This window comes from Haematobia irritans, chromosome 3, assembly GCF_050003625.1.
Source record: "Haematobia irritans isolate KBUSLIRL chromosome 3, ASM5000362v1, whole genome shotgun sequence".
NCBI lineage: Eukaryota > Metazoa > Arthropoda > Insecta > Diptera > Muscidae > Haematobia > Haematobia irritans.
In genome coordinates, this window is record NC_134399.1 from 24587174 (window position 1) to 24613019 (window position 25846).

At 39.4% G+C, this 25846-nt stretch overlaps 1 protein-coding gene across 2 annotated transcripts in view; it reads left to right on the forward strand.

The window, feature by feature from the left end:
* Positions 1-527: 527 nt before the first annotated feature.
* Positions 528-25846, forward strand: part of LOC142231779 (plasma membrane calcium-transporting ATPase 1-like) — a 73502-nt gene continuing 48183 nt past the window's right edge. Inside the window, exons 1-2 of one of the 2 annotated variants that reach the window (XM_075302409.1) lie at positions 542-620; positions 719-1167. The gene's annotated coding sequence lies outside the window, so the exon portion shown is untranslated. Of the gene's footprint in view, positions 1168-25846 lie in introns of both variants that reach the window. The other variant, XM_075302410.1, reaches the window with a different exon arrangement.

A 25846-nucleotide genomic window follows, 5' to 3' on the forward strand; every position in this document is an offset into this window, starting at 1 on the left:
ATGCGTTTATCATCCACAAAAATCGCATTTTATTTGAACTTTCGAAATGACAAACACAAACGACAACTTAAGTCCCCAGCGAAATAAAACAGCATAGCTATGTGCTCAATGTTCAGTGGCTTGATTTCGTCACATATGAATAGGGGGGCTTTTGAGAAAAAATCCTTTAGAGTGCAAATAACAACACTCTTTTATTTTGGTTTTGTTTTTATTTTGTATTTTTTATTTTCATTTTCGGGGTACACACACATTTTTGGGGCATATGACACACACCTCCCTACCTATCTACCATCGAATATAAGCACATGTGTATTTATATGTTTATGTATGTATATGTCATTATGGATTTACGCTACTTTCTAAAATTAAATCATTGTGGTGATTTTCCAAGTCATTTTAGCGTTTTTTGCACATTGATAACATTGGCAACTCTGTTGTATTGCTGAGTAATTTCTTTTATTCGCCTTTTTTGTTGTGTTGCCTTGCTTGCTGCTCTCAGTTTCGGCTGTGCGATTGCTGGTATGTGGTGTCTATATCTAGTATCGTGAACTATTTAGTACAAGCGAGACGTCGTTTCGTGCCGAGAGCGCTGTGAAAAAAAGTGAAAAAATCATTTTTTTGTAAGCAAAAGAAGGTTGTGAAAAAATTGTGTAGAAATTCGCATAAACTTCTACGACAATAACAAAAAAAAATTAAAATTCTTTTTTTCTTACAAAAGTGCCGCCGTTAGTTAGACGTCAAATATGCAATAACATTAATTTTCGGATATCGGTACAGAAACACACTCAAGGTGTTTTTTTGTGTGTTTGTGCCAGTGACGGTGGCGACTACGGCAACGAAGGCGACGACGAGCACGGTATAATAAGATACAAGAAAACGCGCGGGGAGCCATCGGCAGCACATACCAAATACTATACCTACCTTAAACTTCCCCCCGGCCATATACATACACGCATAGAAAAAATAAACGGGAAAAAGAAGAAGAAGAAGAGTTATAAGAGGAGGCAAGACATTGTGTACTACTACGGACGGGAGTAGTACCCTCACATATCACCACAGCAGCATTGTGTCAGCTGTGTGTGCTCCCCATATAACAAACAGCTGATCGGAGTAGCCAAAGCCGTTGCATTAGTGTTTAGAGTGTGTGTGCGTGTGTATTTACTAGAGGTAAATTTAAAGGCGCGCTCAAGTCGCCACCTAGCGGTGTATAGTATTTAAGCTTACTATATTGAGGAAATGAGTTTATTGAGTTCAATGGTGACAAGCGAGAATATATAAATACCATAAAGCAGAGAGCTAGTGTGTGAGTGTGTGTATATGCTTGCAAAGGTGGTGAAAAATCTAACAAAAATATAAGCACCCAACATCTTCATCCAATAACAACAAAACCAACAATACAATTCAAAGAGAATAGCGTGTGTATGTATGTGAATGTGAATATTAGAAATTTTGTTTCAAGAGAACGAGAGCGAGAGAGTGTATGAAAAAGTGGATGCAGGGAGCATGAAGTTATGTGTGGGGGAATCCACTATTTAAAAAAAGAAAAAAAAATATTAAAAACAACAACGACACCACCAGTATGATGACATCTACCACCACCCACATCAAATAACAGTCAAGAAATATTTGGAATACATACAAACTTGGTTAAGTAGTACTACCTTAACAAAATTTTAGAAAGCCCTCCCCACAAAAAGGTTTTCCTATGGTTATATTGTTTTTGGAGGGAAATGTTATAAAAAATGTGTATTTTTAATTATTGCCCAAGTTTTTTTTTTAACTAAGTAAGTTTTTCTATTTCATATATGAACTCCCAAGAATTCAAGCAAACAAAAAACAAATTGTACACTGGCCTCATTCAAATAAAAGTCAGGCCCGACCAATGGCTATGGTGCTGGATATTTTTACTTGTAGCCTTAGATGTTGTTTGAATATTAATAGAAACCGAAACAATGAGTAAATGACAAATCATTCAATTCGCGCATACCGAGAATGAAATCATCATCAACATCAACAACATCATTGAATTTAGGTACATAAATAAAGCGAGAACGTATTTGTCATTGGTGACCATTAGACATTCGTTGTCGTCGCCCCACCTTAGACCATTCCAGCCGTTGCAATTTTATTGTATTGTGCTAGCCCAACCGCCCACCTGCGTCCCACACTTGCCCTATCTGGATTAAATGACAGCTTACAAACAATACAACTTTCTATGTGTGTTATTTGTCACTCTCGAGTTTCACACAAAATATCCTCGTTATGAGAACACGAGAGTCAGAGGGAGAGAGATAATAAATAAAGTTTTGTAAGGGTTGCCAAATGTATAATGTCGGCAAATTGGAAACTAATTGCAAAGTTTTTTTTTATTTACATGGATAAGTTAAAGTTTATTTAAAATTAAATGTGATCTGCATAAAACTAGTATTCCTACACCAAACTATATAATATTTTTAATCATCTCCCAATGAGCAAAAGCATTGGAGAAATACTTATATTCAAAGCACTTTCAAATATTTTTTTCAAAGTATTAAGTTGATAAATTGTTGAGAAACAAAAATAGACATTACAGAGATTTTTGATTTAATTCAAAAAAATTTTCTTAAATATCTGAATATTTTATATTTCTTTATTACTTTCAAATCACGTAACCCTGAATTTATTTGCATAAAGATGTGCTGTAAATATACAAATTTTTAGTTGTATTTAAAGGTGGTACGAGGGTTGCCTTTTCCATTTCGGCTTTAGAGAACAAAATCAAATGTTAATACTCGAAAATCGCTATATTTTTTTAAATATTCCTCATTTTTGCATGCCTTATAACCAATTGTCGGAGCACTTTTGCCTCTATAATTGAGATATACGCAAAACATGCATTCTTAACGTATCAACCGCTTCTTCAGATGTCAAAAAATGTAGATCTCTTTTTATTTTTTACCTACGGGAATAAAAAGAAGTCATTCGGTGTCAATTCAGGACTTTACGACGGATAACCCATCAAATCGGTGTTTTGAGTGTTCAACAATGCAATTGTTTGAGCCAATGTGTGAGAGCTATCGTTGTCATGGTGAATAGCGATCCGTCTTCGGTGGTTAGTTTTCCTGTTTTGATTGTTCTCTGTTGTTCCAGAGAGAATAAAAACACAAGAGGACGATAATTTCTCTTCTACAAAACAACAAATGTCAACCGTATAGATGTCGCACAATGCCTGCAGCTTTGGTATTACCGACATTGTGGTCGAAGCGCTGTTTTGATAAATTGTTTATAAAGGCATCGGCAATTATAATTTCAAATTGTCTGCCAAAAAATTTAATGGAATGAAAACATTTATAAAAAAAAGAATATTTGTGACTACAAAGTAGGTTTTAAATCCTATTTTCTTTACGTTTCGTAAATTCGACAGAGAACTGAACTGGGTGACGCCGACGGAAACTATATGATATTTGAGAGAAGCGCCAAAAAAACTGCATGATATTAGAGAAATTTTCCTCATGGCTGCCATCTACTGACGCAGTTTCGCTTCATAGTTTTGTTCTCTTGTGTTTTTATTCTCTCTGGTTGTTCTAGTGGTACGTTTGCCACATGTCCAAGTTTTCTGAAAAAAAACAAGCAATCATTTGCTTGGAAGTGTTTCGTGCGCGTGCATTTTTTACCCAATACTAGGGTTGCTCAATCCCGAAATATAAAAGACAATCCTAGTATATTCTCAAATCGTTGCAACCACCTCTCAAAGATTTCTTCAACAGATCAGCAAATCAAAATCCGCTCAAAACCTATTCGAGACTGTATTGAAAACAATCCCAAACGAATTTAGGTACACATAAAATAAATATTGCATTCAATCACAAAATTAATTGATCCAATTTATTTTTAATTAAAATGTCTTCAATCAAAGAAATGATAGCATGAATAACCAATGTCGATTAAAAAATTAATTGATCCAATTAAACAATTAATTGATATTATTAATTCGTGCGATTGAATTTTGTTTTAATGGAAAATTTTTTATTGAATATTTTTGAAAATTCGATTAAAATTTTAATTGAAAATATTTTGATGAAAAATTTTCTGCGTAGAGAGTGGGGCTTACTTTCCAATTGAAATAGTGTTGCATTCGAAAAAGGCTCATCCTTGTGTTAAGATAAAGTAACCGCGAAAAAAATTGATTTTCAATTCGAAAGCTGAACATTGTGTCGGTTTGAAAGCCATTGATTGAAAGCCATTGTCGATGTCGATGAGGGCATATCTGCGTTGAATAGACGCAGCGGAAGGCGATGTTGAGATCTTGGAGCACCAAATGTGTCACTGCCCTCCTTACACAAGATATAGTGTCCGCACCATATCGAAGAAGAGGTGATTCCGAATTAGGTGAATCGGAGTTCCAGTAATACCAAACATCCTTTGTATAGATGTAGCGGAAGGTGCTGTAGGTTAGGTTAGGTGGTAGCTCAATGTATCAAGCTCACTTAGACTATCCAGTCCATTGTGATACCACAGTGGTCAACTTCTCTCCGATTCCATGTTAAGCTCAATGATAAGGGACCTCATTTTTATAGCCGAGTCCGAACGACGTTCCACATTGCAGTGAAACCACTTAGAGAAGCTTTTTAACACTCAGAAATGTCACCAGCATTACTGAGGTGGGATAATCCACCGTTGAAAAACTTTTTGGTGTTCGGTCGAAACAGAAATCGAACCCACGACCTTGTGTATGTAAGGCGGGCATGCTAACCATTGCACCACGGTGGCTCCCTGAGGTGGGATAATCCACCGCTGAAAAACTTTTTGGTGTTCGGTCGAAACAGGAATCGAACCCACGACCTTGTATATGCAAGGCGGGCATACTAACCATTGCACCACGGTGGCTCCCATGAAAAGATCGAGTCAGTACTCACAGCACACCGAATACTGGTTTGGGTTAAGGTTAGGTATAGCGGTACCCCGTTGTTGCAGGCCCACTATTCATTCCATTGTGATACCACAGTAGGGAACTTCTCCCAACAACCTTACTAGGTTAGGTTAGGCTGTAGAGGATGACATCAATTTTTGTGTTGAAATTGATGTCCACTTAGACCAGTAAAGGTCCATTGTGATTCCTCGATGTGATATTTCCCATCTTCTTCCTTCCGATGCGGTCCACTTTGTCCCAGAGCTTCCTCCTCCTCGTTCTCTTTGAAAGAAATCTCAGAAGAGGCCCTGATGAATGCAAGTATGTATCTTAAGCTGCACTCCCGCTGATCAGTGAGAGCCTGAAAGAAAAAGGAGCCCAGTATCTTATTTCTTCTAAAGGATAAAGCTGGACACTGGCACAGGAAGTGGTACGAGTCCTCCGTAACTTTCGGGTTCAGGCACCATCTACAGATATCATCGTCGTTAAGTCCTATTTGTAGCATGTGTTTCCCAAGTGTGTTATGTCCTGTTATGATGCCAATCAGTGGCCGCAATTCTTCTCTGTTCAAAGACATCAAAATTTTGCGTTCCTACGTTTCTTTTCGTCCCATATCAACTTGGTTTACTCGCAACCATCCGAAGAAACCCAGCGTCTTCGTAATAGTTCGTCATATTTGAACCTTACTAAGGGAAAACTCTTCTAGTCGGAGATTTAATTTCCCGAGGATTAAGTCTATGGAACTTAAAGGCTTCAAAACTGCATAAGGATTTCGTGATTCTGTGTTATTTCCCTAAACCACTATAATATTGGCAGTAGCTGGTAGTGTCATTTGTTCCCAAGTAATCAGTAACTTCAGTACACTCATTGAACTTTGTGTTGTGACCCTTGGATAACTAAATAAATGCTGGAGTGGCTACAGGAACATCCCAGGTAACTAGAGAGGCGAAGAGTTACCAAGGCTAGGACCGGACATGCATATCAACCGGAGTTTGTTCCAGGAGAACTAAATTCGATTGACATGTATGTATTTGACTACATCTAAATGAATATTGATTGTGGCTACTTGAGCCTATTTCGTCTTTACTTGTTTTCCTGGCCTTGGAAAACAATTTACAGAAAACCATTTTTTTCTTATAGTTTCTATACATTGAAATTTTTCGCTTATAAACAGAAGCCACGACTGCCTCCCATTTTCTGAATGCTATTTTTTTTTTAAAGTGAGCAGTGGGACGAATTTGGGATGTGTGGAAAAAAATGCAATATTTTAAATAATTAATGGTTGTTAAAATAAAACAATTGAAACCAGTAAATGATACAGGCTACGGAAGTTCAGATTTTAGATAAGCATGTATGGATGTAGTCACGACACTGTTAAAAAAAACCAGCACATGTAATGAAATTAATTAGAATAAACATAGTAAAATAGCTAAAACATACGCTTCGGAATACATATACCAATATTTCCAATTGATCCTATGATGGAGGGTATACAAACAGAAACAAACAAAAAAGTTATGAAAAAACACCGGGAATATCACAATTTTTTTTGTGAAATAAATCGGTCAACCTGTCATGTCGAAATCAAAAATTTTATCTCTAAACAAAGTGCCAAATATATCACATATCAAAATTAAAATGAGTTGATCGAACCTTAGTATAACAATTACTCGTGCTCTTAATTATTCAAATAAATTATTAAAAACGAAATTTTGTACAACCGCACACAACAACGAAAAAGCAATAATAATACTAATAAAAATAAAAAATAATGATAAATATACAACTACAATATGAAAAGAATTTTAACAATGCGTAAATTAAACCCCGAAAAATACAATTCTCTGGCACCAAAGGTTTAACGGTAATCAAGTGAAAGCACATTGAACTGCTGAATTCATTCAAGTCATACTGATACCCTATTTACTTTGGCAGGTGTCATGGCATGGGAAATGCCAAAGAAAAATGTAAAACAAAATATAAACAAAACAACATTAAGAAAAATGAGTAAATATAAAAATTAAGAAATAATGAATAATGTCTTGTGTTCCTATAAGGAAATGAATGGAAATATTTAATTCAGATTAAATATGGAATGCTGGATAATGAACCTACATGCCCCCTTAAGTAAAACAACGGGAATAATTTTATCTTTATGAATACACGTAAAAAATGCGATTCTTCAAATTCGTTTTCTCTTCGTGGCAGTTCCATTCCGTCCATGCTAATTCCCTCATATTTGTGTAATGTCCCAAAAGTTTGCCTAAGACCTCCACCCAGAGGCCTTGACGAAAGCGAGAATACTCCTCAGACTGCAGTTTTGCAAATCTGTAATAGTCTGGAAAAAATAAGAAAAGATAAGGCTGAGCACTGTCGCAGAAAGTAGTAGGAATCTTCCGTAACCCCAGGTGGCAGCTCGATGTATCAGGCTCACTTTGACTATTCAGTCCATTGTGATACCACATTGGTGAACTTCTCTCTTATCACGGAGAGCTGGCCGATTCCACGTTAAGCTCGATGACAAGGGACATCCTTTTTATAGCCGAATCCGAACGGCGTTCCACATTGCAGTGAAACCACACAGAGAAGCTTTGAAACCCTCAGAAATGTCACCAGCATTACTGAGGTGGTATAATTCACCGCTGAACAATTTTTTGGTGATCGGTCGAAGCAGGAATCGAACCCACGACCTTGTGTATGAAAGGCGGGCATGCTATCAATTGCACCACGGTGGCTCCCTTCCCCAGAGTATTGAGTCCTACTATGATGATCTCCATTAGTATTCCAGAGGATCTACTATTATTTTCGCCCTATATCAGTTTTGTTTGCTCGTAACCCATAGAAGAAGCCCGACGCCCCTTCCATAAGTCATGATATTCGCATCTAACTAGCGACGTCTTCTTCGGGTACCCAGCACAGAGTTACATTATGGTTTTCCTCCTTAGTCTCAGCCTCCAGACACCATCTACAAAGATGATCATTCATTCGACCAATCCTTACCTATATTTTCATTCATTAGACCCATCTTTACCTATATTTTTCCATAGTATTTTGTCATGTTATAATTCCTATTAACAACCCCACCTCTCCTCTGTGCATTGCCATTGGTATTCCAGAGGTTTTACGATTATTTTCAGCCGCAGAAGAAACCCAAAGACCCTTCCATAAGTTATAATATTTGCAATTGTTTCTATAAATATAAAAGAAAGCGGAGGAAAAACGTTCGTAATGAAGGTAATTGTGCTTCCGCTTCCATCTTCCTTAGCCAGTACATCTATTTCTTCGTTTTCTATTATGCCATAATGTCCAGGGAGCCACTGTGGTGCAATGGTTAGCATGCCCGCCTTGCATACACAAGGTCGTGGGTTCGATTCCTGCTTCGACCGAGCACCAAAAAGTTTTTCAGCGGTGGATTATCCCACCTCAGTAATGCTGGTGACATTTCTGAGGGTTTCAAAACTTCTCTAAGTGGTTCCACTGCAATGTGGAACGCCGTTCGGACTCGGCTATAAAAAGGAGGTCCCTTGTCATTGAGCTTAACATGGAATCGGGCAGCACTCAGTGATAAGAGAGAAGTTCACCAATGTGGTATCACAATGGACTGAATAGTCTAAGGGAGCCTGATACATCGGGCTGCCACCTAACCTAACTTAACCTAATGTCTAGGTGCCCAGCACAGAGATACATTATGCTGTCCAGAGAGAGCTCTAAGCTCTCTACGACAGTTCTCGACTACATTCGGCCTTATGTTTGAGTTGGCCAGGGCCTTTACTGCTGCTTGACTATCAACGAAAATGCTAATATCTCATCTAAATATCGATAGAAGCTCTGCAACTTTTGCAATAGCGAGTATCTCCGCCTGATATATGCTGCGTTCGTCTTCTAACTTAAAAGACTTTCCAATTGCCAACTCTTTGTAGTAAATACTAAAATTTGTCCACACATAGACCATGTTGGTCCATTGTGATCACTCAAACTTGTCGCCGTCAGGATCAGGGTTAAGTCCTTTTAAGATGCTGATATCGCTTCTGAGTGTTGGCCTCATTAATAAGAGCTCTGAAGCTTTTCCAATAGTAAAATGACTCCGCCTGAAAAATGCTCATTCGTTGCTCATCTTAGGTTAGGTTAGATGGCAGCCCGATGTATCAGGCTCACTTAGACTATTCAGTATATTGTGATACCACATTGGTGAACTTCTCTCTTATCACTGAGTGCTGCCCGATTCCATGTTATGCGCAATGACAAAGGACCTCCTTTTTATAGCCGAGTCCGAACGGCGTTCCACATTGAAGTGAAACCACTAAAAGAAGTTTTGAGACCCTCAGAAATGTCAGCAGCATTACTGAGGTGGGATAATCCACCGCTGAAAAACTTTTTGGTGTTCGGTCGAAGCAGGAATCGAACCCACGACCTTGTGTATGGGAGCCACCGTGGTGCAATGGTTAGCATGCCCGCCTTGCATACACAAGGTCGTGGGTTCGATTCCTGCTACGACCGAACACCAAAAAGTTTTTCAGCGGTGGATTATCCCACCTCAGTAATGCTGGTGACATTTCTGAGGATTTCAAAGCTTCTCTAAGTGGTTTCACTGGAATGTGGAACGCCGTTCGGACTCGGCTATAAAAAGGAGGTCCCTTGTCATTGAGCTTAACATGGAATCGGGCAGCACTCAGTGATAAGAGAGAAGTTCACCACTGTGGTATCACAATGGACTGAATAGTCTAAGTGAGCCTGATACATCGTGCTGCCACATAACCTAACCTAACCTAACCTTGTGTATGCAAGGCGGGCATGCTAACCATTGTACCACGGTGGCTCATCTTATATAACTCTCTAATTCCCAACTCCTCGCAATAAATACCTCTGACTGGTAGTTCATCGATTTTCGATCCATACATGTAAGTATTCGGATCTCCAAAATCTATCTTCTTTCTTCCTAATCCTCTATATTTGGGTTGATTGAGTTCAGCTTGCCTTAACATAAATGCTGAGTTGCGTGCCTGCAATCCATGTTTTCTAGGGAGTCTAGGCTTTGCAGTCTGTTGTTCTCATTGCACCACATGTATAAATGAGAGATGTCCTGTTGGCGTGGCATATATAGGTAGCTACTGGTCTTATAACTGTTGTAAAAGGTCAATAGAAGAGGAAAGGATTCATATCTTATATTTCCTCAAGTGACACATATACAATGCCACGTAGGTCTTTTCATAAATTTATTTTCTAGCAATTTAGTGTGGAGTCTATAAAACTTCCATGTACCGAACCGATTTTGAACAGGTCATTTTCGAAACTTGAAATTCTAGAATTTAAATCCTTATACCAAATGATTTTAAGTCTTTTAGTGACGGGACCTAACTCCGTTTTCTTCTGGCAAAGACCTAAACCACAGTTCATTTCCCAAGCCTATAGAATCTTTAAATCAGTGATCCTGATTATATCAGAGATCGTATCGTAAGGAATCTTTGTCATCCGTAGTTAGCTACTGATCTTATAAATGGAGTCTAAAAAAACTTCCATGTACCGAGCCGATTTTGAACAGTTCAATTTTGAACCTTGAAATTCTATATCATTATATCAGATGGTTTTCCTTCTTTTAGTGACGGGACCTAACTCTGTTTTCTTCTGGTAAAGACCTAAACCACAGTTCATTTCCCAAGCCTATAGAATCTGTAAATCAGTGATACTGATTATATCAGAGATCGTATCGTAGAGAATCTCTGTCATCCGCAGGTAGCTACTGATCTTATAAATACAGTAAAACCCTAATAAAAACTGGAGGGCCGCGTATGTTTTTCTTAAATGAACGCCTGCCAATTTAGTCTGGAGTTTAAGACAACTCCTACCTAATCTCTCCTATCTAATTTTGAGACGGTCAATTTCGACGCTTGAAATTCTGGGTTCTTGTACCAGATGGGTTTCTTCCGCTGAAGAGCACTAACTCCCTTTTCTTTGGGTTAAAACCTAAAACACAGTTCATTGTCCAGACCTGAAGATCTCACCTAAAGACTCACTGATTATATCAGAGATCATGGCGTAACGAATCTCTGTCATCTGTAGGTAGCTACTGGCCTTATAAATTCAGTAAAATCCCAATGAAAACGAGAGGTCTTCACTTCTCAAGGAATATAAAAAAATACAGAGCCGTGTAGGTCTATTTTAGTTAAAATTTTGTCAGTTTAGTCTGGAGTCTAAGGCAATTCCTACCTACCGAGCTAATTTTGAGAGGCTCAATTTCGTCCCATGAGGGAGTCCCTCTGTCGTAATCGCATACCTCTTCGAACACTATACATACATTGATTTAGAGATTGCAATGCTTCGAAGAGAATTAATTATAAGAGCGACGAACAATGTGAAATTGTGCTTCGATTTATATCTCCCGGCATAAGGAGGAAAATATCCAACTCTCCTTATCATCCTACAGAAATATACTCGGATAATTAAGCTGAAAGTAAATCCTTGAAGTACATGTTTCTCAGCTCGAAGGAGGCCATCAGTTGTCACAAGTCTCTTCACCAGATAATGACGGCATTCAAATTCTGACCACAGAGACTTACAGGAAAATATAAAACAGGCGAATAATAACTACCTTACAAAATCCAGGGGAGTTTCTGATCTCATACTAGTCAAAAAGCAGTAAGAATGGGAAAGGACTAATGTGCTCTTTCAGTGCTGGTAAGATACCGAATTCATTGATTCCTTATTCTCTGACTTCGATTACAAGCATCTGTTATAGCTTCCATTTCCATAAAATTAAAGCTAACAAATCGAAATGCTTACATCAATCACAAGTTATTTTCGCATATCATGTCAAATTGGAGCAATCAAGCGTTCAACAACATCTATCACACGTGCAAATCAAGTTTCATCCCAAAACCATAAAAAAAGCAAAACTTCTCAATTATTCAATGAACAGATACTTCGCAGAACTCGGGCACAAGCAAACCAGTTTGATTTGGAAAACGATAACAATTTCATTTGTATGGTGTGATATATATATATAAAAATACTTTTATTGCAATTAACAAAATCCATGCATGACTGGAAATATTTATTTTATGACTGGGCAAAAACAACAAAAAAAACACTCGAAGCTTTACAGGCAGACGTCATTGAAATTAACTCGATACGATTTCTATTCAATGTAAGTGGGTAGATATATATATAGAGAGGTATATCTATCATCTGCATCTCAAAAAACTATATTGTGTGACAAAAAATACTTCATGAGATTTTTCTCAAGCGTAGAAAACTTGTTTCCTTATGGATCTCGTAGTGATTTATGAACTCGTTTGATGGGATTTGATAGCTTCACCGGCGTATTGGTATTGTCAGTTTTTTTTTTTTTTTTTTAAATATGTATATTGTTAACCAGGAACTCTTGGACAATCCATTCATCAAAAATATTAGGTTAGGTTAAGATAAGTTGAAAGAGGGTGCGTGTTTCCTTGTTTCATTTCGGCTGATCTACACCTAAGTCAAAAGTTGGCTAACTTCTTTTTTCCATAATACACCCAGAGAAGGAATATGATCACATCAACTATGGTTCAATAGCAAAATGTTATTTTTGGATTGGGGAACATGTAACATGTTTGTTGCTACCATACTATTTTCTCGGAAATTATGTGTTCGGCGAGGAAACATCATTTTTGCGGGAAATATGTCCCATGTTCCCAAACCAAAAATAAAATTTTGTTCTTGCCCGTGATCATGTTCCTTCTCTGAATGTACCCTTCTGCTACTCCAGGAACTCGGTGTTTTTAAAGAATTCCCTAAAGAAAACTGCGTCTAAAATTTCGTTTCGGAGGAAAGAATTTGTTTGTGTGACATATAAGAGGTGAGATATTTAGTGTTCTAAGGTGTTTTCTCCTCGAAACACTTCCTACATATACCATTGGTACATTGATTCCCACGGCCATTTTGACCGTCATCCAACTTTCCAAACGTTACGCCGTTCCAAAGCGCTTTCTGTGTCTCTCTTTACCATTCATGCAACGAAGTCCGTACTCTCAGTTCAGTACCCTATTCACCTGTACTATTTACTTGCATTGGGAATACTGGACAGTCAAAGAGTGACTGTAGTAGGTATTTTCTGCTGCTTCCTTCAAAACACGCTCTTTATACACCTTAATTTTAGGTTCCAGGGCATGATTCCCACCCTCTTTTGATCGTCACCCTATTTTCTTTCAGTAGTTCTCCAGTTTTTTTCCTCTTTTTTTGGAAAACCCATAGTTTTCTCATTGACTTTCCAAACGTTACGCCGTTCCAGAGCGCTGTTTAGCATTTCCATTCATTCAACGCGGTCGTTGTAGCCAGTATAGGATTTCCGTTCTCTTAGTTCAATACCTTCAATGCCACTCTGGTTTATCCCTTCTCAGTAGTGCTGGTTTCATTCTACAGCGCTTTACGTGTCTCCCTTGGTTATTCATGCAACACGGCTGGCATAGCCTGTATAGACTTTCCATACTCTAAGTTTACTACCCTATTCACCCGCACTATTTATTTGCATTGCGAATATTTTCTAGGCATAGAGTGACTGGTATACGACATTTCATAGTAAGATTGCCAATAAGTCTTTGGAAACTTTTATCACGTAAAACAGGTCTTAAGAATCTCTGTACTCATGTAGACGTACTGGCTCTGCAAACACAATGGCTCTTAAAGGAAAAACCAAAAATTATTAGTATTAGTTTCGGGTTGAGGGAGTCTCCGAAGTGTAATGGTTTGCATGCCTCCTTGCATACAAAGGGCCATGCGTTCAACCCACTCTGGACTGAACACAAAAACGTTTTTCAGCGGTGGTTTGTCCCCTCTCAGTAGTGCTGGTTCCACTCCACAGACCTTACATGTCTCCCTTGACCATTTATGCAACGCGGCTCGCATAGCCTGTATAGACTTTCCATACTCTAAGTTTACTACCCTATTCTCCTGCACTATTCACTTGCATTGCGAATATTTGACAGACATAGACTGACTAGAATACATCTTTTCATAGTGAGATGATCAATAAGTCTTTGGAAACGTTCACCACATAAAACAGGTCTCCACTCAAGTAGACGTACTTCCATTGCAGACACAATGGCTGTTAAGGAAAAAACCAAGAATTATTAGTATTCGTATTAGTTTTGGTTTTGGTTTGAAAGAGCCACCGAGGTGCAATGGTTTTCATTCCCAACTTGCATTGTGAGAAGTTCAATTTCGTACCTTGAAATCGAGGTCCTTATTCCAGATGGTTTTCCTTCTTCTGCTGAAGAGCATTAACTCCGTTTTCCTCGGCTTAACACATAAAGCTCAATTTATTGCCCACACTTATGGAATCTGTGAAGGCTCACTGATTATATCAGCGATCGTGTCGTAACGATCCTACAGACGTGTCATCCGTAGGTAGCTACTGCCTCAATAAATGCAGTAAAAAGCCAATGAAAACGGGAGGGCTTCGTTTCTCAACTAGCTTTAGACTCGAGTACAGAGCCGCGTAGGTCTTTTTTTAGTTGAAAAACTGTCAATTTAGTCTGAAGTCCAAGACACCTACCTGCCGAGCTGATTTTGAGAGGCTCAATTTCATCCCTTGAAATTCTATGTCCTTGTACCAGATGGTTTTCCTTCTTCTTCTAATGAAGAGCACTAACTCCGTTTTCTTCGGCTTAAAACCACAGTTCATTGCCCTGTCCGATATAATCTGTAAAGCCTCACTCACTACATCTGAGATCGTCTTTAGATATTTGCCTGACCCCGTTATAACAATATCATCCGCATACACCGAAGGAAGGTGTATGTGGTGAACTTCTCTCTTATCAAAGAGTTTTACCTGATGCCATGTTTAGCTCAATGACAACGGTTCTCCTGGGAGCCACCTTGGTGCAATGGTTAGCATGCCCGCCTTGCATACACAAGATCGTGGGTTCGATGCCTGCTTCGACCTAACACCAAAAAGTTTTTCAACGGTGGATTATCCCACCTCAGTAATGCTGGTGACATTTCTGAGTGTTTCAAAGCTTCTCTAAGTGGTTTCACTGCAATGTGGAACGCCGTTCGGACTCGGCTATAAAACCTAGGTCCCTTGTCATTGAGCTTAACATGGAATCGGGCAGCACTCAGTGATAAGAGAGAAGTTCACCAATGTGATATCACAATGGACTGAATAGTCTAAGTGAGTCTGATATATCGGGCTGCCACCTAACCTAACCTAACATAACGGTTCTCCTTATTATGGTTATGTTAGGCTAGGTGGCAGACCGATTTATCAGGCTCACTTAGACTATTCAGTCCATTGTGATACCACATTGGTAAACTTCTCTCTTATCACTGAGTGCTAACCGATTCCATGTTAAGCTCAATGACAAGGGACCTACTTTTTATAGCCGAGTCCGAACGGCGTTCCACATTGCGGTGAAACCACTTAGAGAGGCTTTGGGATAATCCACCGCTGAAAAACCTTTTGGTGTTCGGTCGAAGCAGGAATCGAACCCACGACCTTGTGTATGCAAGGCGGGCATGGTAACCATTGCACCACAGTGGCTCCCTTCTTATAGCCGAGTCCGAACGGCGTTCCACATTGCGGTGAAACCACTTAGAGAAGCTTTGGGATAATCCACCGCTAAAAACTTTTTGGTGTTCGGTCGAAGCAGGAATTGAACCCACGACCTTGTGTTTGCAAGGCGGGCATGCTAACCATTGCATCACAGTGGCTCCCTTATTACAGCCGAGTCCGAACATCGTTTCACATTGCTGTGAAACCACTTAGAGAAGCTTTGAAACACTCACAAATGTCACCAGCATTGCTGAGAGTGGACAATCCACCGCTGAAAAACTTTTTGGTGTTCGGTTGAAGCAGGGATCGAATCCACGAACCTTTGCATGCATGGCGGTCATGCTAACCATTGCATGAGCAAGGACTAATGAAGATCTTTCAGTGGCTGTGAGATTCTGAATTCATTCATTCCTTGTTCTGTGATTACAAGCATCTGCTGTAGCTTTCATTTCCAGAAATTCAAATTGAAATTTACCAGTGTGCTATCACAATGGATCAATAATTAAGCCTAAAAAACGGGCTGCCCCTATACCTAACCCAACCTTCGGCTTGAGCCGAGTACTCTCTTTAAGCAAAATGGAATTTTCTTACAAAAGATAACCTAAAATAGGAAATGTTACGATATAGAAGCCGAATATCATCAGAAGTACCCATATTTGCTTGTTTATCACCAAATAACATATAGCTCAGCAAAAGTCGACTGCCTTAATGGATTTTGTATGAATAGGTCTAATAAAACCTAGAAAGAATCATACCACCACAAATTTGTCCACCAAGCAACCTTTACCCATATTGGGTTGGTTTTTATTTTCGTTTTTTTTTTTTTATTTGTCATTAAAGATTGCATGAACTCTAAGGTGATGACTTTTGTCTAGATAAGAATCGGAATGTGTATGAAAAGCCAATGGAGTTGGGTTGCCCATTCAGCATTCATGTCACGCAAAACATGAATTTATTCACTGCCCATAGGAGTTCGTTATACTCTGTGAGAAAGGTCAGGCCAAAGGCTACTTTCTAAATGCAAACAATGGTCATTTGAATTGGAAAATCTACCATTAAAGCTAACACAAGCTCACATGGCAGAATTTAATTAATTTTATACGATTATTCCTAATGAACGTAGAAAGTAATTGCTTAGACATTTCATTAAAATAAATGTGAGATGGAAAATGAGAAGTATCAAATTTGAATTTAATGATAATTAATATCTTTTATTTAATAATAATAAAATTTGTATTTAATAAAAATAAATTCTATAGTTGACAGAAACTCTTGCCAATTCAAACCGAATAATTATTTTATGTAAAAAACCAAAAATTTTCAATGATTGGAGAGCGGCCATCGATGGTTACAACTTTTCACACCAGGATATCCTGGTGTATCGTAGCACTTGGTGCTTTTCTCATCTTTCTTCAAGTTCAAGTTCAAATTTTCAGATGGTTTTCAAAAGGGTCCCCATCATTTTTACGGTCTTATATACCAGTGGAGACCATTCAATTTTCTTTTGCTCTTATTATCACAACTAGAGAAAATTTCACACCCATGTATCAAAACCGGAATTAAGTACGTTTTCGCTATGAGCAGTTTAATTATAAGTGGTAGATATCTCTGTGTTTTCCGAGAGGTTCTAAATGAGGCAAATGTCATACAACAGATCATGTTCATATGGGCGGACCAAGTTCTTTTCCTTTCTTTGGGACGTAGTGATAGTGAAAGCACCACCACAGGACCGCTTTAGTATTACTTCGAGATGGGGTTCACTTTTTGAATCTCCTTTGTTACTCCGGAATTTTTTCACCTTTTCTCTTTGGATTTTCTCTATGACAATAAAATTCTTGTCTTTCTTCTTTGGATTTTCTCCATGGCAACAAAGATCTTAAACAGTTTTCTTCATTGCTTAGCATACGGTTTAAAATATCGAAGAGGTTTCATTCCGGCTAATCCGTTAGTAGGTCCATCAACCTTTGTCCCATCTCCTTTGCCATTTATTCAGTAACCTTTCGCGAGCTTCTTTTTTGAGGAGCCTTTTTCTCTAATACTGGCTGAGCAATAATGGTCAGTATTGATGCCTGTTCGTTAAATGTCTCAGACCTTTCCGTTATCAGCAGATCATATGGGGGGATCCCAGCGAGGGTTGTAAATGCGGATGTGGAGATTGTACGCTAAACAGATATCAATCGAAGAGTACTAATTTATTGCACCTTATCCAACACGTTTTTGAGGCCAGCACTGTGTTCCAACGCTTTACTTAAAGCAGGATCTGCTACGTACTTTAGTAGTTTTCTGTTGGTCTGTCCAGGACTTCCCACACTTGACTTTGTTCTCATTAGTTTTGTCGCAGTCGATAGAGTTTTGCCAATTACGATCCTAAAATGATCCTTCACAGTCAACTTACTATCTGAGTAGACTCCCAGATATTTACAGTCCTTCTTAATGCCAATCTCATGTCCCACCACTCCTAGCTTAGGACAATCGAATAATATTAAAGGACCTACTATAGAAACTTGTGAAACACCTTGCAAAACTGGAAGTGCTTTGTATTTATTCGGACGAACCTAAAAGTATTATGATCTCCAATTAAGATAGGATCCCATTAACGGAAATTTAAAGGATGCTGTGTCTTACATTGAAAGGAGCCACCGTGGTGCAATCGTTAGCATACCCGCCTTGCATACACAAGGTCGTGGGTTCGATTCCTGCTTCGACCGAACACCAAAAAGTTTTCAGCGGTGGATTATCCCACCTCAGTAATACTGGTGACATTTCTGAGGGTCTCAAAACTTCTCTAAGTGGTTTCACTGCAATGTGGAACGCCGTTCGGACTCGGCAATAAAAAGGAGGTCCCTTGTCATTGAGCTTAACATGGAAACGGGCAGCACTCAGTGATAAGAGAGAAGTTTACCAATGTGGTATCACGATGGACTGAATAGTCCAAGTGAGCCTGATACCATCGGGCTGCCACCTAACCTAACCTAACCTAACATTGAAAGTGGGGGCCAGGGATCCATTTTCGTCGCCAGACCATCATGGCCAATGTCTGTCAAGCTCTTTGCGGCCTTTATCGCTAAGGGTACAACTTTCTACCCACATGTGGTAACACATTCGACTGAATGGTATAAGTGGGAGCCACCGTGGTGCAATGGTTAGCATACCCGTCTTGCATACACAAGGTCGTGGGTTCGATTCCTGCTTCGACCGAACACCAAAAAGTTTTTCAGCGGTGGATTATCCCACCTCAGTAATACTGGTGACATTTCTGAGGGTCTCAAAACTTCTCTAAGTGGTTTCACTGCAATGTGGAACGCCGTTCGGACTCGGCAATAAAAAGGAGGTCCCTTGTCATTGAGCTTAACATGGAAACGGGCAGCACTCAGTAATAAGAGAGAAGTTTACCAATGTGGTATCACAATGGACTGAATAGTCTAAGTGAGCCTGATACCATCGGGCTGCCACCTAACCTAACCTAACCTAACATTGAAAGTGGGGGCCAGGGATCCATTTTCGTCGTCAGACCATCATGGCCAATGTCTGTTAAGCTCTTTGCGGCCTTTATCGCTAAGGGTACAACTTTCTTGCTCATGTCTCCAGGAGGTCTATGCGATCCGAAGTATTGGAAGCTTATTTTCTCGCTCATGTGTTGGTGCAATATTGGTGACATTTCAGCTTCCTCAAATGGTTTCACCGCAATGTGGAACGCCGTTCGTGCTCGGCCATAAAAAGGGAGGTCTCTTGTCATGAAGCTAAAAGTAGAATTATGAAGCAGTGATATGGAACAAGTTCACCACGTATGGTATCACAATGGCCTGCATTGACTAAGTGAGCGTAAAATGACGGGGGTGACACTATACCTAACCTAACCTTACCTACACTAGTAAGACCATTATGATACCACAGACCATTTGGAATCGACTTATCATTGTGGTACACGTAGAATCAGGTACCACACATCAATAAGAGAATTCCCCACATGTGGTAACACATTGGACTGAATGGTATAAGTGAGCACAAAATAACCGGCTGCCACCAAACCTAACCTAAGCGAACATGGATAGCCACTGATTATACACCAGGAACCGCCTTATTTCAATTTTAGTTTCGTGGTTACCACTCAGTAATGCTGATGACATTTCATCCAGAGGACTACTAAGGAAGAGTTAGGATGAAGATCTGAATAGTCTAAGTGAGCCTGAATCTTAATCGGACTGCCACTTTAACCTAGGATGTAGAGGATGACACCAAATCGTGCATCGAATTGATGTCCACTGAGACCATTATTGGTCCATTGTGATTCCTCGAGATAATTTTCCCATCTTCTTCTTCGTGAGGAGGTCTTCTTGAAAAACGCTCAAGAACTTCAATTTATCCATCTTGTTTAAAGTTACTTACTAAACGTCCAATCGGAGGCCCTGATGAAGGCGAGTATGTTCATTAAGATACACTCCCAAAGATTGGCGAGAGCCTGAAAGAAAAAGGAGCCCAGTATCTTGTTTCTACCAAAGGCTACGAAAGAAGTGACACGGGCCTTCCGTAATTTCCGGATCCCGACACCATCTGCAAATGTCATCATCTTAAAGGTCCATTGTTACCTTAGGTTTTCCAAGTATTTTATGCTCAGTTATAATGCTAATTAAAGGCTTCAATTCCTGTCTATTCATCGCCAATAAACCTTCGCAATATCCGCGTTTCTTTTCGTCCTATATCAGCTTGTTTTGCTCGCAACCTTCCGAGGTGACCCAACGTCCTCGCCATAGTTCATCATATTTATCAGGGAGCTAAAGATATAATATGTTGTAGAATCGAATTGATGCCCACTTAAACCACTATAGGTCCATTGTGATCCCTCATCTTTTTCGTGAGGGGGTCTTCTTTAAAGTAGCTCAAGAATTTCCATTTATCCCTCTTCTTTAAAGATGCTTAAACATTATTTATTCTAAAGGCTAATGCTGGATAATGGCACAGGAAATAGTGCGAGTCTTCCGTAATTTCCGGGTCCAAATACACATACCCATTTATATTTTCAATTAAAGGGCTCACTTCCTGTTTGTTAATCAACAACAGATTTTCGCAATTCCTACGGTTCTTTTCGTCCCATATGGACTTGGTTTGCACGCAAACTTCCGAGGAGACCCAACGTCCATAAATCATCATATTTCTCATGAATCCTGTAAAGATATGAACACAGCGTAGGAAAAACGTCTACAAACGTCATTCCACGAGCACCCTCCTGAGCCAACAAATCTTCTTCTTCATCTCCCACTATTCCAGAGTGATCAGGAACGGTAAAGGAGAGTTATATTACTATTAGATCAGCAGTGGAAATTCTGACATGAGATTCTGCCCGTCCGAACTCCTCTACCAAATGTTTTTATTTACCACAGTGATAAGAACTTCCACATAATGACCACCACTTTCGATGCTCATACCAACGCATTCCTTTCTCTATATGGGACGAGCACTTAAATTATTTTGTCACATCATTCCCTTCATGTACTTTTTTCCAATAATCAACATCAAGCTATCAATTACAATTCGTGGTGTCACTTGCCAAAACACTCACCATTCACATGGTCAACACCTACGTAAATTTTCCATAATCGAACACACCTTAAGCTGACGGCGGGTGATCCAACTAACTCACTGACTAGCTAAACTTTTTAATCCAATTAGACGCAACAAAAAACAACACAAACTATTACCAGGAGGTGAGAAAATCGATACTTTCCGACTAAATAAAATCCACTCGAACCCTTTCTTGTGGATTAGCAATGAATTTTGCGTGCTGACGTTGACATCAGAGACCAGAAAAAGAAAATCAATCGACCCATGTGACCCACAATCTGCCTTCACAATTTCCTTTCAATTTAATTTGGGTAAATAATTTTTGGCATGACCAGCTAACACTGTTCAGCCACTACTCTTCCCTATCCCAGTGGGGGTCTACGAACAGAATAGAGCACAGCGAAGCCAGATACCCTCCCCAGAGAGGGAGCTAACTTCGCTGGTGGGAGCATGTGCGAAAACGAATCAAGAAAAATTATTCCAAGGAGAGGTGCCAAAGAGACATGGTAGGAGTAGGAGAAGTACAAAATTGCTAGCGGCTACAGGGTAGTGTTATACCAACAAAACTATTGGCTTATGGCCAAGAATAATAAACACCATGTGTATGCCTTCGTCTGGTCCTCCCTACGCCACGGTCCATTCTGTTCTGGCCATCCATATGTCTATCCATTTTTATGCGACCAAATGTATGCACATACCTATGGCGATAAAGACGGACAAATACTCGAGAGGGGGTTGAGTGTGTCTGTATGTGTGTATCACAACAATTCAAAGTTATTAACTATTCTGTTAACGCAAATTGTTGTTGCTGGTGTTTTTGTTTGGCAATAATTGGCGATGCTGCTGACTCGTCGTCACAGTTGATCATTGAGTCTCTCTAATTTGGCTAAATGTGCCAGTTTTGCTGCTTGGCTGTTTATTCATTGCCTCTCCGGCATTTTATTCTATTGACCGATTGTTTATTATGCCTCTTGCAGTCATCATATGGTATGCGGTGGTAATCGATCTGCTTAAGCAACTGTCCGCCGCCGCTTCGAGTTGAAAGCAATACCTAAGTGTGTTTAGCTTCTTCAAGTCTCTCTTCCTCACCTCCTTCATGGAAGAAAGCAACAATCCATAAAAATATGGATTTGATATTTTTGGTTCATTAACCGGCTAAATGTTTCAGCCCTTTCCGTCTGCCTTTAGAAAAAAAATACATCGTTTATTTCAGTGAAATGTACACCAACTTCAATTTTATTCTGAAATTATATGATTTTGATCTTGCTGTATGTTTATGTGAGATCTATGGCTGTTGCGTTAGCCACTTATATTCCAATTTAGTAGAAAAAGTAACTAACACAGGTTATCCTTTCTACGCTTCCAAACTAAAATGAAATATAAGTGGCGCCCAATGCAAAAACAACAACCGTAGGTTTAAGTGAGAGCTGTTGCGTTGGGCGCCAATTATAATCCATTTGTGGTAGAAATTCCAATGGCCCTACCAATTGCAAACTTACTCTTCTTCAATAGCTTTTGGTTCCAATAAATTACATTCCTACAGTGCTCATTCTTCCAAACATTCTCGCGGCTGTCTTCGTTATCGTATGGGATCTTCTGCTCTTATGTACAGAATATCCTTGTAACTAAGTTCAGCCTCGTTGGCTCGAATACGAACTGAGACTGTAGAGCATTCCTCTGTCCCCCGGACTGCCACCTAAATAAAGAATCGACATAGCATCACCTACCCGAAATGTGATCTAGGAGTTTATGTCCATAAAATCCTCGCCCTGTTTCTAATACCAATTAACACCTTACTCTTCTTCAATAGTTTTCCGGTTCCAATATCATTCGTATACTCCTGGTCCTTTCGAACACCGCCAAGGATTACATTCCAATATGTGGCTTCAGTGCACATTCTTCTAAAATTCCCGGCGGACGTATTCGCGACCATGTGGGATCTTCTGGTTATGTTCAAGCAGCCATTTAGCTGTCCATAAATAGGTCTTCGTTATCGTATGGGATCTTCTGCTATTATGTACAGAAGCTCCTTGTAACCAAGTTCAGCCTCGTTGGCTCGAATACCAACTGAGACTCTAGAGCATTTCTCTGTCCCCCGGACTTCCTCCTAAAGAATCGACATAGCATCACCTACCCGAAATGTGATATAGGAGTTTATGCCCACAAAATCCTCGCGCTGTTTATAATACCAATTAACACCTTACTCTTCTTCAATAGTTTCCCGGTTCCAATATCATTCGTATACTCCTGGTCCTTTCGAACACCGCCAAGGATTACATTCCAATATGTGGCTTCAGTGCACATTCTTCTAAAATTCTCGGCGGACGTATTCGCGACCATGTGGGATCTTCTGGTTATGTTCAAGCAGCCATTTAGCTGTCCATAAATAGGTTAACCCTCATCGAATCAAACACGAACTATTTCATAAATAAATACTTACGAACACCCTACTTTCCTTCAATAATTTTCTGTTTTCAATATCATTGAGATTCTATTGGCCCTTCCGGCTAACGCGATGGATTTATTGCAATATTTGGCTTCAGTACTTTCAATCTTTTCCGTGGATATTTTCGAGCTTTACTTAATACTCCATGACAGGTTATTTTAGGTTAGGTCTAGTGGCAGCCCGTTATTTCAGGCTCACTTAGAACTTCTCTCTTGTCACTGAATGCTGCCCGATTACATTGGCAAGCGACATCCTTTTTATAGTCTAGTGCGAAAGGTACGGTGTTACCACTTAGAGAAATTTCAAACACTCATAAATATCACCAGCATTACAGGAGAGAATAATCCTCCGTCAAAAAATTGTTTAGGTGTTGGGTCGAAACTGGGATTGAACGCTTTGTAAGCAAAACCTAAGCATTGCACCACGGTGCTTGATGGGATTCTGGGTTTTCCCTTTTCTGCTTCTTTCCATAAGTCCTATCCCTCGTGCCTTTGAGATCGTATGGAATTTTCTTCTATTTTTCTTAGAAAATTCACGTGCCATTATTCAAGTTCGCTCTCGTTGGCTCAAAAGCGAACTCAGTTATTTGCACATTTCTTTATTGCTCAGACAGACAACTGAAGATCGGTAATAGCGTCAGCAGAATGCGTTCTGGGAGTCCGATTTATTAGGTTCTCGCGCTACTCCTACTCTCTACTCCAAACCAAATGGTTCATGTTCTGATGTGCCCTTAGCCCTGGTCGGTCTATTCCCATAAACTCACCCATGGCAATTAGGGATTCCTCGGGTTTATGGTTGTATACTACTGTGGGCAAAGAGTAGGGTAAAGCTTTAAACTACGAGGCTTTTACATTTCGATGTAGCTCTTTTCTCTTGAGTTGACTGATGATTTTAACACCTGGGCAAATCTCGTGGCAATGACATTTTCGCTGCCACATATAGTTCGTGTTTACCAAAAGCCCATAGAACCTACTACTGATCACATTGTCTAGTTCTTAATGACCATTTTGCACACGATTCAACCAACATCGTTCCGCAACCATCGTAACCTTATTTGGAGTCGTGGGATTTCTGGCAAAACACAACAGACCACTCCAGGGAACGGGTTCCGAGTCGATTGAGGATACACCGGATAGGTATTCCCCTCGTCGTGCTATTCATTCAGAAATAATGAATCAAGTTTGTTTGTCCATACCTCAAGTGCTCAAGGAAAATGACTCCAAAGCGTGTTTCATCTAAGCATGGCACAAGAAGTAGGGCCATGGAAATATATCCTAAGAAACCGGTAAAATTTAGGCCCTCAATCTTGGTGTCAAAACGGTGACACTTGCTGAATTTCAACTCTGATGGTAGAAACCTCCAAAATGTTCAAATAATACGTAAATAAAATCAATTTTAATGGTAAATCTCATAGAGATGGAAATGGAACTTATTTTCTCAAAAAAGAAAAATAAGGATAAGCCGTTTCCCCCTCTTTTTTCAAAACTACCCATTTTAGCTCCTATACTATATAAAATCCTTCATCTTTTTAAAATAAAAAATACAATAATCCCAACTGTATATCACCTGCTCGCCTTCTTTTGACATTAACCCTCTACTCATTTTTTTGCTTTTTTTCAAGATTCTATGCATTTTTAAATGTTTTATTCACACTTGCCCTTCGACGAATCATTTTCATATTTACAACAGTTTTTCATTCGAATACATTTTCCCCGCTGTTCCCCAACAATTAGTCCTGCATTTAGACAGATTCATTAGAAAAAAGAAAAACGTTTTTGATTTTACTTGAGAATCCACAGAATCCACCCTCCGCCCGTGTCTATCTGCCAAATAACCAACGAGACAGCCCCCAGCTAACAAACACAAAAGTGTTAAATCATCGATTGCACAACAACGAACGATGCAGACCCATGCAATATTTACGTTGTGAATAACGTCACAATGATTTTCATGCCAATATTACACTAGACAACCTACGTTAAATTCAGAAGAATTTCATGGGATTCACTTAAATACTTCCCAAGTTATTGTGGTGAATCCACAAGAACAATGTCAGAAGAAAAATTAAATATATAAGTTACGTCGTCCACTAATCGCTAACCCTTTCGGTCTAAGCTTCGGTGATTAGTGCACGACGTAAGAGGGGCAACCTAACCATTACACCACGATAATTCCTTTAATACCCATGCGAGCCTTTTGTTAACCTTACTGAGTTAACCTTGTTAACCTTACGTAGTCTAAGTTTATTTTTGCGAAAAGCGAGAATCAGCATGTATCATCGTGAGTGGAGTCACAAACTCAGGGTTTCATATTTGTATGCAAAAATTCCAGAGTTACGGTAATCTGTATTCAAAACAGCTCCAAGCATAGATTTCGCAGTTACTCCACGTGAATTTTTTTATTTGGTACTACTCTAGGGTAGAGG